General features: G+C 41.5%; 1 protein-coding gene across 8 annotated transcripts in view; it reads left to right on the forward strand.

Moving 5' to 3' along the window:
* Window positions 1–15037, forward strand: part of FRMD3 (FERM domain containing 3) — a 352790-nt gene that overhangs the window by 237140 nt on the left and 100613 nt on the right. The gene's annotated exons all lie outside the window — the stretch shown is intronic.

Here is a 15037-nt window from a genome sequence, read left to right on the forward strand (position 1 = left end):
GATTCAGTGTCTGCTTCTCTTTGCCTTGTCTGTGAGGTTCTAGGATGATTGTTAACTACAGGGTAGTACCATTAAAAGGAGCAAAATCACATACAATATTTATTCACTGTGTATCAGACACTGTTCTAAGTACTTGTGCATATTGATTCGTTTAATCTTTGCAGTAGTCCAGGAATTAGGTGCCATGGTTCTTCCATTTTACAGTTGAGGGAACTGAAGTGCAGCGAGATTAAACATTTTACCGAAGATCACACAGCTAGCAAGTGATAGAGGCAGGATTTGAATCCAGGCGGCCTAGCTCCAGGCTTTTGAGTATTGTGGTACATCTACTATGCATAGGCTAACAGGTAGGAATGAAGCATGGATAGGAATCATCACCAGTTTGGAATCCAGGTAACTCAGGTATTCTAGTCTGTAACTAGAACTTAGATTCCTGCAAATCACAGGGAATTCATTCTGATAATAATAGCAAGCATGGGCTGTGATATGACAAGTATGGATGAAGAACTACAAGTGATGAGATGCTTCTACTTTCTGGGATCCTGGTAATTATATATATGTGTGTGTGTGTGTGTGTGTGTATAACTAATGTCATTGGATTATGAGCCCTGGAATAAATAACTGTCCCCTTGAGAGGGAGTGTCGAGATCCTGCTTTATGCAGGCACTCCCCCTTCTGGTGAGTTTGAGAAGACTGTACATGTGGGCCTTAAAGGTGGCAGCATGATTCTGCTTTAGCAAGACCTTTGCACTTACGAGATAAAGATGATTAGACACCAAGAAATTGTACCAATTTCAGAAACTAACGTACCTTTTCCGGGAGTAATTTTAGGGTATCGTCTCCTAATGAAAGTTTTGTTGAAAATATGACAGTCTGCCTACTCTTTCTCCATTGCGGGGACTAGCAAGCTGGAGGTAAAAGTAAAGTCCTGATGTTGCCATGGGTCTTCCCGGGAGGCTCAGTGGTAAAGAATCTGCCTGTGATGCAGAAGATGCACGAGATTCCACGAGTTTGATCCCTAGGTCAGGAAGATCCCGTGAGGGCGTGGCTCCTCACTTCAGTATCCTCACCTGAAGAATCCCATGGACAGAGGAGCCTGGCAGGCTGCAGCCCATGGGGTCACAAGGAGTCCAACGCAACTGGAACAACTGAGCACAAAGTTGCCATGAGGGCTGTGGACCAGCAGCATGTGAGCAGCATAGGATGAGACCCTTGGGACGAAGGAGTCACAGCCACTGTGTAGTTTAATAGTGAAAGGAGGTGGAACAGTCTGCTCTGAACATAATTTGCAGGGCCTCAGATGCTTGGATCATATGATAATAAATGATTGTTGAGCTCTTACTGGATGCCACAATACTGTGCTAAGCGCCTAATATACATCACCCCACTCAGTCTTCCCAAACTCTACGAGATAGTTTCCACTGTTGTTCCCCATCTGAGGTGAAAAAAGCACAGCCTGGAGTGTAGGACTTGTTAGCAGCAGAGTCTGGACTTGAACCTTGTTCTTACCTAACACTAACACCCATGCTCTTATCCCCTGGGCTGAGCAGCCATAAGGCAACCTGGTAGTCATGTTGATGTTCCGCAGTGATCACCATGGTGAGGGTGGAGACTGTGATAAGAGAACCAGTTAGTTCTGTCATCCAGGTCACATGCTGGGGACCTCACAAGAATAGGAGTAGAAAAAACTAAAGAGGTTCTTGAGAGACATTGAAGCAAGACTTGGTGACCTACTGAGTTTCATGAGTAAATGAGTGGATCAAAGAAGATTCCAGATTGCTTTTCGTAATCAGAAAGCTGTAGATTGGACCTTGTGCCAGCTCCTGAATTTGTTGATAACCCTGAAAGTAGTCATCATGCATCTAGAGAATATAGGGCATCAGCAGTCAGCCATGGTTTGTAGATCCCAGAAGTAAATGCCATGGCTTGGCCAACACTGCTTTGCTGTGTTGCGACACGTTTGTAACGCCCAGAAGGCCCTTGTGAATAGGTCAATGTTGTATGTGTGGAGGATGAAACAGCCAGAAATCGTGTGATACTGCAAAGAGAGATTCAGAGGATATTTTCCTGTGTGTCTTTGCTCCTTTTTCTCCTTAAGTAGACATATGTTTGCTTCTGCATCAGTGCAGCAGAGAGAGATTTCAGGTTTGATGAGAAGATAAGAAGAGCAGCCAAGCTGATAAGGTAGAAGAGAAGGGGCTTTCTAGAATTGGCTGGAAACTTGCTGCAGAGACTGGAGGTGACCCTGGGGATCAGCAAGCCCTTTGTGCAGAGGTCATGAAAGTATTGATCTTCTTGTGTGGGGAGTGGACCTTTGGCTGGACTGCTCTGCACACCTAAGAGTGCGGGGGAAGAGTCATAGATGGTAGAGACCCATCTGAGACTTGGTGAGGCTGCACCAAGGTGTTACTATCTTACTCTCCATGGTTATCACAACACCTGTGACCCTCCCACACAACAAAGGGATAAAGCATGATCAATGATCTGTTGTTATGGAAAATTCCTGAAAGGTTTCTAGTTGGCCTGTATTGGGGTTTGAAGGGCCCTCCCAATAATGTTACACTCCTACCTGTTTTCTGAAAAAATCCAGAAAGAAAACAAAAGAGACGGCAAGAGAGACTCTCAGACACTAGCAAAAGGACCATGATTTGCCAGATAAACAGTACTAGCTCTGGGGGTTCACAACCTTCTCCACCCTTTTTACTTGGTTAGAATCATTCTCTTCCTATGCTCTCTGTTGAAGGACTAAAGTTGTGATTCTTGAGAGAAAATTAATCAGAGAGGAAAAACTTTCCTTCTTAGGAGGCTACAGAGCACTTGAAGGTGGACCCAAGGTGGCTTGATGGACAGGCCTTAATAAGAGAGTTCTTTAAGGGGGAAGAAAGAGAAAAAGAGAAAGACTCCAGAATTTTGAGGTGCTTGAAAATATAAGGCCAAGATTTTAGTAAGGGTCTGCTTGGACTAAGTGCTTAGACTCTTTTAGATGTTGAAGAGACTTGTGGATGAAGTTCATGGGTCAGCTTTGCCTCTTCAAAAGTGCCACGTCACTGCCTGACAGAGGGGAGGAGATGTAGTTTTGCAAATGTAATGCTGCAATTATTGATCATCTCTGTATCAGTCAAGGTCAGCTAGATTTTCCTGAGGAAACAACTCCTAAGAGCTCAGTGGGTTAGAACAAGAAATGGTTGTTTCTTGCTCTGATGTACACCCACGAGAGGTCAGCTGGGGGACTTGATTCACCATTGGCACTTAGGGCAGTCATGAGCTTGGATTTGCCAGGAAAAAGAGAGCTATGGAAAGCCCTGCTTTAGCTTGGAAGTGATACATGTCACTTCTGTTCATCCACTGTGCCAGAACTAGTCACCTGGCCCCACTCAACAGCCCGCCAGGCTCATCTGTCCATGGAGTGCTCCAGGCAAGAATACTGGCGTGGGTAGCCATTCCCTTCTCCTGAGGATCTTCCCAACCCAGGGATCGAGCCCAAATCTCCTGCATTGCAGGTGGATTCTTTACCATCTGAGCCACCAGGGAAGCCCGAACACAACCGCCAGGAAGTGCAGTTCTATCAGGCGTCCAGAAGGTGTGACGTGGAAACAGCTGGCAAACATCTCTTAATGGCCTTCACAATCTCATTGACTAATGGAGTTTTTGTTTTAATAGACTTTACTTTTTAGAAGACTTTTAGTTTCACATCAGAATTAAGAAGAGGAAATTATACAGATTTCCTCTATATTCCCTGCCCCTCTACTTGCACAACTTCCCCCATACCTATGCCCATCCTCCACCAGCATGGTACATTTGTTATAATAGATGAAACTACATTGATTTGTAGGTATTATGCACAGTCCACATACTTTAGGATTCACCTTTGAGGTTGTACATTCTGTGGATTTGGACAACAGTATAATAACATATATCCACTATTATAATACCATACAGAAAATTTTCACTGCCCTGAACATATTCTGTGCTCTGCCTTATTCATCCCTCCCTAACCTCTGGCAACCACTGATCTGTTGCCTGTCTCCATAGTTTTGCCTTTTCTAGAATGTCATGTAGTTGAAACCTTATAGTGTGCAGCCTTTTCAAATTAGCTTCTTTCACTAAGCAGTGTGTGCTTACGATTCCTGCCTGTCTTTCTATTGATAGTTCACTTCTTTCTACTGCTGAATAATATTCTGTTGTATGTACCACAGTTTATTTATCCTTTTACCTAGAACATATGGTTGCTTTCAAGTTTTGGAAATTATGAATAAAGTTATTATAATCATCCATGAGCAGGCTTTTGTGTGGGCATAAATTTTCATCTCCTTTGGGTAAATATCAGGAAGCATGATTGCTGGGTTGTATGGTAAGAGTATATTTAATTTTGTAAGAACTGCCAAACAGTCTTCCAAGTTGGCTGTACCATTTTGCATTCCCACCAGCGATGAGTTCTTGTTGTTCCACAATCTTTACCAGCATTTGGTGTTTTCAGTGTTCTGGATTTTGGCCATTCTAGTAGGTATATAGCTGACAGAGGTTTACTTAGAAAGATTTTTTGTGAAGACATCTTTGGGCCTCTTAACGTCCTCTGAACTAGAGAATGTAGGTACGTATCATTCACATTTTCGAATATACGTCAGTGCTAAAGCTTGCTGAAGGCAAATGCTTCTTTTAGATCAGGGGCAGTTAATGAATTTGTTTGGCTCTTTGGGCTGTATGGTCTTCATTGCATCCGCTCAACTCTGCTTCTGTAGTGACATAGACAGTACGTAAATGAGTGAGTGGTGATTCACTAAAACTTTATTGACGAAACAGATTGTGGACCAGATTTGATCCGTGGGTTCTAGTTCGCTGACCTGTTTTAAATATCTGACTTCCCTGGTGGCTTAGATAGTAAAGAATCTGCCTGCAATGCAAGAGACATGGGTTCGATCCCTGGATCAGGAAGATCCCCTGGAGAAGGGAATGGCTACCCAGTCCAGTATTCTTGCCTGGAGAATTCCATGGACAGAGGACAGTCCCTAGGGTTGCAAAGTGTCAGACTGACAGACTACAGTCCCTGGGGTTGCAAAGTGTCAGACACGACTGAGTGACTAACACTGACTTTTCAGGACAGATCTAGAATCAACTTTTTCTTCACTGTCCTGTCTCTGGTTGGATGGCATCACCGACTCAATGGACATGAGTTTGAGCAAGCTCCAGGAGATGGTGAAGGACAGTGAAGCCTGGTGTGCTGCAGTCCATGGGGTCACAAAGAGTCAGACATGACTGTGTGACTGAACAACAAATCCTGACTCTGCAGATAATTTTAAGGCAAAAAGATCCATATTTGTTTTTAAAATCTGGTATAAGAAACAAGCTCATGATTTATAGATTTTGAGTTTGGTATGCAGAGATGAGATTCTAGCAATGGGATTGCTTGTGATTGTGAAGTCACTCAGTCGGGTCTGACTCTTTGTGACCCCATGGACTGTAGCCTACCAGGCTCCTCTGTCCATGGGATTTTCCAGGCAATAGTACTGGAGTACTAGGACTGCTTCAGTTCAGTTCAGTTCAGTCGCTCAGTTGTGTCCGACTCTTTGCGACCCCATGAATCGCAGCACGCCAGGCCTCCCTGTCCATCACCAACTCCTGGAGTTCACTCAGACTCACATCCATTGAGTCAGTGATGCCATCCAGCCATCTCATCCTCTGTTGTCCCCTTTGCCTCCTGCCCTCAATCCCTCCCAGCATCAGAGTCTTTTCCAATAAGTCAACTCTTTGCATAAGGTGACCAAAGTACTGGAGTTTCAGCTTTAGCATCATTGCTTAGAAATAGGATATTCCTCCTTCTAGAGCCTTCTGGTGGTTGGAGGATGCCATTGCCATAATCCCTGCTGAGTGTATGTGCTGTTGTGTCTGACTGTTTGCGACCCCATGGACTGTAGCCCACCATGCTCCCCTGTCCATGGGATTTCCCAGGCAAGAATACTGGAATGGGTTGCCATTTCCTTTTCCAGGGATCTTCCCAACCCAGGGATCTAACCTGTGTCTCTTATGTCTCCTGTGCTGGCAGGCTGGTTCTTTACCACCAGCACTACATTGGAAGCCCCCACAATCCCTGGAGATGTGACAGTTATGTTTTACTCTCTTGGTTTCCGTTTTCCACAGCTTTAATCCCACCATCTGGGTTGAGAGGGATGACCTCTGCCATTAGCCCTGCGGGTGCTTGGAGGGGGTTGAAGATCAAGAATAAGAGAGACTTTACTATCAGGAACCCTGATAGGCTTCCCTGAAGTTTTTCCTGGAGTTTCTACTTAGCTAATCCTCTCAATACCAGTTCATCAGGTTTCTCATTAGAAGCCAAGATTTTTGAATCAGTTCCAGTCACAAGCCATCAGCTTTTAAATATTCAGAAATCTCAACTGGCAGTGAGGTGGTTTGATGGTGTATTCCTTGACTTAAAGAGCATAAAAATGATTGGATTAGCCATCCCCCATAATGATCTAATACAGTGTGTTTTGTGCTAGAAGTAATGACGACACTGGATGTATTTTAAACAGACTTGTTATCTCTTTTTATTTCTCAGAACTCACATTCTGTGTAAATCATGTGCCCTGGCTTCCTGGCAAGAATTTATAATTTCAAAAATGTCTAGCTTTCCAGAAATAAGTCCCCTGCTATGGAAGTATCCTCTACCTGTTCTTCCAATTAGTAGTTTACAGGAGGCCTCTTAGGAAACTATTTCATACAGTTTTGTGAAGAATGTTTACTCTGTAAAAGAAAGAGGGGAAATGTCAGATTATTTTACTACTCCAATCTTCCTTAAAATGTGCTTTTGCTCTGTCAGCCCTCTTTCCCTTTGCCCTGTATCCTTTCCATTCTCAAGGCTCTCATTCCCAAAGCCTAGAATCTCCTTTCCTCTCTTCCTCCCGCCCTCTACCCTCCTCCTCCCTAACCCTGCCCCTGATTCTCTTTCTCCTTACCTTTCTCTCTCTCCCTGCCACCCCTCTCCCTCTCTCTGGTAGGTTATCAAATCCATTTTCATTCTCTGGTATAATACTCTTCTTAGGAATGGGAAGATGGAATGATTTGGCATCAAATGCTCCTCCTGTAGAAGCTAAATCTTTATATTATGTGGCTTAGAGTCAGGGACATTTCTAGAAAGCCTTGAAAGAAAGAAAGTTAGCGCTAAGTCATCTCCAACTCTTGTGACCCTATGGACTATAGCCTGCCAGGCTCCTTGGCCAGGGAGAAATGATGTGTGCACCCAATCCATCAACATTTCTTATACAGATGACATCTGGCTAAGGTGACTTGAAGGGAGAAAGCAATGTCATGGAAATGCAACATAGCTTTGAAGAAGGACAGAAGGGTAGTATTAAAAGCTGGACTCAGTCATTACTTATTACACTCTTTGATTACCCTTGACATGTGGTTCTAAATTATGCATAGAATCAAAGACATTTTGAACTTTTAAAAATATAAATTTATTTATTTTAATTGGAGGTTAGTTACTTTACAATATTGTATTGGTTTTGCCATACATCAACATGAATCCACCACAGGTATACATGTGTTCCCCATCCTGAACCCCCCTCCCTCCTGAACTTTTGATGAAATTATAACAGTGTATTTATCCATTCGTCTATCCACACACTTATCCATGATACATCCATCCATCCATCCACATATCTGTCCATCCCTTCATGAAGCAAATGTCTGTTGAAGAGTAATTATGTGTCAGAAACTGCAGAAGTGTTGGATGACCTACTTAGCCCAGTGATCTTCAGCTGCTTCTCCAACAAGCTGGAGCCTCTTCATCATCTACGTGCTCCATGACCTGATGTTTTTGAAAGATTCTATCTGAAAACAATATTCATGAAGCAACAACTAATTTGCTTCTGAATTTTTTATTGGTCATCCATAGCTATAATTAACATTCAAAGCCTTTGAATATCAAGAGGTCACTAGTCCAAAGCAAAGAAATTTGACAGCTAATTATGACACTGGAGAGACTATTGGAGTCCAAAGCAGGGGTTATAATGATAATCCTTGGACTACCATCTGACACAGATATATGTTTTTAGGCCAAATAATAGTTTTGAAAAATGGAAATCAGTTGGAATAAAATTCGAGCTTTACTTGCACCTGGGGGATTTGTTAACACAAAGCCCTGACACCACAGCAAAGCTAAGCAGCAGTGCCCTTTAAAAGAGTCATTTGTTCCCTGAGTCACCACCATCCTGCTCAGCCTGTTCGCATTCTTCCTTCCTCCGTTTGATTGTTTGTGACCACCTTGTTTCACCAATAAGGAAACAGAGACCTGAGAAACTCACTTATTCAAGGCTATACAATTATGAAGCAGTAGAACTTGACCTGAAACCTAAGTGTTCCTATAAAGTACCCTGAAGTTTATCTAAGTGGCTGCTCTTCTGTATGTCTTGTCCCTGCCTGGCCCCAGAGCATCACCACCGTCTCCTCCAGAGCTTGTCAGTCACCCATATTTGTAGCGTTCTAATGCTCTGCATAGATGTGGTCCCTAATGGTCCTCAAAGATTTTACAGAATATAATTTCCCTAAGTAAAGAGAAATGACAGACTGGGCTCTCTTCCAGTTAGGATGTGGAAAGCATGAGGCATTGATCTCCCTCTAACACCAAGATAGCATCAGTAAGCTAGATAAATTACAAAGTCGTATTTTAAAAACTCATCTGAACATGAGGATGCAAAGAAACCTCAATGTACTAAAATCCAGAGTGTCCTTCCTGGGGCAGCAGAGACCTGCAGCTGCTTTCACCTCTGGTGGTAGGGAGAGGAGGAGGAATATGCCAGAGGTGGGGGGCAGGGAGGAAGCTAAGCCTTTAGTGACTCTGAGTGGGCTGACCTGACTGGTTGGGACCCCAGAATCTCTAGTGTGAGTTGGAGTCTGGGACCCCAGAGTCTTCAGAGTGAGTTGTGCTTTCCCACCATCGCTGGACCCCAGGCCTTCCCTGAGTGAAGAGGGGCAGTATGCCAAAGCTAGACAGGGTGGGAAGGCTGAGTGAAACCCCTCTGAGGCACTGCTGACCTTGAGCCAGGGCAGAACATCCCTTGGCCATGGCGGCGGACACGACCACAAGAAGAAAACTAATCACCTGAGGTACAGAGAGCCGTGGGTGAGACTGAACATCAAAGGAGATTTCCTGAAGCTCAGAGAGTTGGCAGCAAAGCCATAAAGCATAGCAAGCTCTCCAGAGTCTCATGGATGCTAAGAATCCAAGCCCTGCTGAAGGGCAAGTTCTGACAGCACTCTTAAGCTTTTGAGCCAGTGGTAAACAAACTCTAAAGTTGCAACCCAGTTGCAACAAAACCTAAGCTAAGGCACGTTGAGAATTCTACTTTGCAGTAGCAGATCATTCTATTGATCTTATACCCATGAGCCTAATTCTGAAGCTTGCAGACCCAAATGGATCAGGTGGAGCCAAATCCACCCCCTTCACTGTCCAGCTGTGCTCCAAGTGGCCCAAGTCATTGCTGGCAAGATTCGCACCTCACTCCACAATTAGGGTCCACTAATAATTTGCATTTCTTCTTGAGATGCTGTGCATTTTTGTACTCTATGCTGCTGCTGCTGCTCCTGCTGCTTTAGTCGTGTCTGACTCTGTGCAACTCCAGAGACGGCAGCCCACCAGGCTCCCCCGTCCCTGGGATTCTCCAGGCAAGAACACTGGAGTGGGTTGCCATTTCCTTCTCCAATGCATGAAAGTGAAAAGTGAAAGTGAAGTCGCTCAGTCCTGTCCGACTCCTAGCGACCCCATGGACTGCAGCCTACCAGGCTCCTCCATCCATGGGATTTTCCAGGCAAGAGTACTGGAGTGGGGAGCCATTGCCTTCTCAGTGTACTCTATGCAGTGGTATGCTAAAGGAGAATCAATAAGAGAGTGTTCCTCTTGGCCATAAAAAGGTATTCAAGACAGGCAGAAAGAAGATATATAGCTAAATACATAATCACTTGACCTTGCCTATTTTATTAGAAAACCACATCTTAAGAATTATTAGTTCTCAAAAAAGAATTCAGCTTAACACTGGTCTTTATCTCTAAATATCTCATTAGAGACACTATTAATCTTAGTAAAACTGTTCCTGGTACAAGATTTAAAGGATAGAAAATCATTATTTTCCATTACCAAACAGAGTTTTTGCCAGAAACAAATGGCCAGTGGGAGATTTGAAAGAAAAACAAATTTCTATTTAATTGAGCTTAGTGTCTTACTGAAAACCTACTAAATGGTTGCTTCCTTAATGAGTCAGGGGAACTCAGGATTTTCTTAGTGCTGTTGAGATCTCTACTTTTTCCCTTTTGGTTTTGAACCCTTTTCCTTCTCTGAACATTTGTAGCCTTTCTTTGTATATGATTTTTTAGATTAACTCTGTTAAGTGTGTAGCCATTGGAGATCTAAGTCAAACCCAATGCGAATGATACCAATTTGAGTACTTTTATTCTGAAGAGGGGTCATTGCTGTATTGTAAATATCTTGACATGCTTCCTGATGCTTCCACCAAAGAAAGATTTCTGATTTCAGTCATGTGCAGAGCTAGCAAGGGAACAAATGCTTTTCTGAGGACAAGGAGGGAGCACGCTGTGTGCCAGGCACTAATCTGATGGCTTGATATCTGTTAATTGTTTATTCTTTATACCAAATCTTAGAGATAGGTACTGTTTTTAATCTTCATTGTATGGAAACAGACACAGCTTCAGTTGTTTTCTATTCCTGTGTTCAGTTCCTAGATCAGGGTTCAGTAAACTTTTCTATCCTAGGCAATTTAGTAAATATCTTAGGCTTTGCAGGACACATGGTTTCTGTTGCAATAATGCATTTTGCCATTGCAACATGACAGTGTCCACAGATGGTACCCAAGCAATGGGTGTGTCTTTGTTCAAAAAAAGCTTAATTGATGGAGACTGAAATTAGGACATCACATAATTTTCACAGGGCATGAAGTTATTCTTTGATCGTTTCAGGCCATTTACAAATGGTAAAAAAAAAAAAAAAAAAAAACACATTCCTAGCTCCAGGGCCTTGCAAAACCAGACAGTGATCTGGATTTAGCCCACAGAGAGTCTAGTCTGGGGATCTCTGACCTAGATTAAAATGGAGACATCACTGCTGTCTAATCAGATCTAAATATCTGTCATCGGGGATGGAGTGCCTCATCACTGATAAGATGAAAAATGCTTAGAGTTTGAAAAATGCTTTCTAGAACAACCAGTAGAAACCATGTCAGTTGGAAATGCTCAGCCTGGTATCCACGAGAGCAGGCAGATGGCCCTGGACCATATCGTGTTGGTAGTGCAGGTCCTGAGAAGCATGTTGGAACCAGGCTGCCTTGAATTTGTATTTATTCCTCCACTTAATACTTCAGTAACCTTGAACAGATTACTTTTCCTCTTTAAATGTCAGAATCCTCATCTATAAAATAAGCGTTAGAACTCCTGCTTAATGAATATTAAGTGAAAAAAATATATATATCTACTGCTTGGCAATATAAACAATTATATATTGGTCAGAACAGGAGAGTTTAGTAAAAGGTGGCTCTGCATGGATATCTATTATATTCCTGAACTATTCTGTTTAATTCAGCAGTGCTTTTAGATTGTATAATACTTCACCCAGTAATTCTTCTATTAAAAAAGGCAGGATTTATTTCTCTTTAATCATTGTAAATGAATAAAATATAAGAGTATATGCAATATATGTGTAATTTAAAGAGTAGTTGAAAAACACCCATGACCCCATAACTTTGCTTATGAATTAGAACAGTACTAGATGCTCTCAGGTCTCCTAACCTGACCCTCCCAAACTACCTCCCTTCCTTCTCTATGCTATTCTGAATTTTAGGTTACTCATTCTCTTATTTTGCTTTTATAAATATACTCCATACATCAGTAAGTAATATATACTTTCTTTTCCTGTTTTTGACATTCATACAAATGAAATCAAACTCTTTCCAAGTTTTTCACTTTCCCCCCACCAATATTATGGTTTTGAGGTTCTTCGCATTGATGCATACAGTCATAGGTGTTCATTTCTGCTTCTGTGTAATTAGTTTTCTATCATATGAACATGTCACATTTTATGTATTCATTCTCCTGTTGATAGACATTGTCTCTAGGTTTCTGCTGTGATAAACAAAATTACTATGGCTTCTTGAATACTTCTCATAGGGATATAAGTAAAAGAGACCCTATCATAGATACAACCTAGGTGTAGAAAGCAGGCACAGACCTGGGCCATGGGGTTTGCACAATTTTAGCTTTTCTGGGAAATGGTAGCTTGTTTGCTGAAAGGGCTGCTCCCTTCACATCCATAATGTATGAGTTGCCAGTGCTTCACAGTCTTTTCCCTTTCCTTTCCTTTTTTTCTTAAACTCTTAGAAATGGAAGCACAATACCAGCTCAGAAAAGTCAACAAAACATAAATTACAAAGCAAGTGTGTATGTAACCACCACCCAGGTCAAAGAGAGAATTGGTAATTCCTCAGAAGTCTCTATTTTGCCCCTTTCCAATATTTATCTTCTCCCTTCCCCCTGAAAGGTAATCACATCTCTGACTCTAAATATTTTAGTTTTGTTTTGCTAATTTGAAAAAGTCATATAAATGGAGTTCATTCAGTGGGTATATGTTTGTATCTGGCCTGTTTCATTCAATTTTATTTTTGTAATGGTCACTCATTTTGTGTGTGGCTTGAATTCATTTATTTTCACAGCTGTATAGTGTTTCATTGTATATCCAATCTACTGTTGGTAGACATTCATTTCCTATTTTTTTTATTGCAAATGGCACTACTGTGAAAATTCTATGTGTTTCTTGATGCAACAGGCCTAGAGCCTGTTGTATGTATAATTTTGAGAGAATTACCGTGTTATAGGGTAAGCATGTTTAACTTCAGTAGATAATGTCAGTTTTCCAGATAGTTCTACCAAATTACTCTTCCACCAGCAGTATATGAAAGTTGCTTTTGCTGCACAGTCTCATGAGTGCTTTATTCTTTTAAATTTTGGCTGTCAAATGAATGTGTAAATAACTTCTTAAAGTTTTTTTCATTTTCCTGACCTTAAAGAAGTTGAGGACATTTTCATGTGATTATTAGCTATTTGAATATCTTATTCTGTGAGGTATGTATTCAAGTCTTTTGCCATTTTTCCTTCTGAGTTATCTTTTAAAATTATTTTATTGTTCATTATTGATTTATTGGAGGCTTTTTAAAAAAAAAATTCTACACAGGAATTCTACACGTTGCCAAAATCTTTTCCCATACTGGGGCTTGCCTTTTCACTTCTGGATGATACTCTGGATGAAAAGAGGTCTTTGAGTTCAATGGTGTGTTCTCCAGAGCTGTATAGCACTGCACCCCTGCTACTATCTGGGCTGGAGTGTTTGCAATTAGATGGTCATTAGATAAAAGTACAGGAAAGTGGTCAGAAAGAGACCACCTCAGTCAGTCAGTCAGTTCAGTCACTCAGTCGTGAGTAAGCAAAAATTCCTCACTTTCCAATATGAACTTCTAAATTATAACCTTTCAAAATTAACTTGTTCCCAGACTGAATAGAAAAAGGTGTGCTTTAAAACCGAACTTGAATTTCAAGAATAAACAATGTTCAGCTTACAAAAACTATAAAACTCTTAGAGGAAAACATAGCCAAAACACTCTTTGACATAAATGGCAGCAAGATCCTCTTTGACTCAGCTCCCAGAGTAATGGAGATAAAAACAAAAATAAACAAATGGTTCCTAAACTTAAAAGTCTTTGCACAGCAAAGGAAACTATAAACAAGATGAAAAGACAACCCTCAGAATGTGAGAAAATAATTGCAAATGAAGCAACTGACAAGGGATTAATCTCCAAAATATACAAGCAGCTCATGCATCTCAATATCAGAAAAACAAACAACCCAATCAAAAAATGGGAGAAAATGTTTCTCCAGTTTTTGGAGAAACAGACATTTCTTCAAAGAAGACATGCAGATGAGTAATGAACACGTGAAAAGATGCTCAACATCATTCATTATTACAAACATGCAAATCAAAACTACAATGAGGTATCACCTCATACTGGTCAGGATGGCCATCATCAAAAAGTCTACAAACAATAAATGCTGGAGAGGTGTGGAGAAAAGGGAACCCTTTTGCACTGTTGGTGGGAGTGTAAACTGACATAGCCACTATGGAGAGCAATAGGGAGATTCCTTCAAAATCTAGGAATAAAACTACCAGCAATCCCACTACTGGGCATACACAATTTGAGAAAACCTTAATTCAAAAAAACACACATACCCCAGTGTTCATTGCAGCACTGTTTACAATAGCTATGACATGGAAGCAACCTAGATGTTCATTGGCAGATGAATGGATAAAGAAGCTATGATATGTATGTATATATACATACCCACATACAATGGAATATTACTCAGTCATAAAAGATGAATTTGAGTCAGTTGAACTGAGGCAGATGAAGCTAGAGCCTGTTATACAGACTGAAGTAAGTCAGAAAGAAAAACAAATATCATATATTAATGCATATATATGAAATGTAGACAAGTGTTTCTGATGAACCTGTTTGCAGAGCAGGAATGGAGATGCAGACATAGAGAGCAGACCTGTGGACACAGTGGGGTAGGGAAAGGGTGGGATGGTTTTTGAACGAGTTGCAATGAAACATATGTAATACCATGTTTATAATAGGTAGCTAGTGCAAAGTTGCTGTATGACACCAAGAGCTCAACCTGGTGCTCTGTGACAAACTAGAGGAGTAGGATGAGGGAGGAGTTGGAAGGGAGGTTCAAGAGGGAGGGAATATATGTATACTTGGGGCTGATTCACATCATTGTACAGCAGAAACCAACAAAACATTGTAAAGCAATTATCCTCCAATTAAAAAAAAAAAAAGCCAATATGAGGCTTAGACAAAAACAGGCTGACAGTTTACCACTAAGGGGAATGGCCAGCTCTCGAGCAGAGGAGCTCTTCTTAGTATGGGGCAGAGTGAGAGCCTTTCATGTGAAGCAGCAGGATTTCCTGGAGCAGAGCTGA

This window comes from Ovis canadensis, chromosome 2 (assembly GCF_042477335.2).
Source record: "Ovis canadensis isolate MfBH-ARS-UI-01 breed Bighorn chromosome 2, ARS-UI_OviCan_v2, whole genome shotgun sequence".
Classification (NCBI taxonomy): Eukaryota; Metazoa; Chordata; class Mammalia; order Artiodactyla; family Bovidae; genus Ovis; species Ovis canadensis.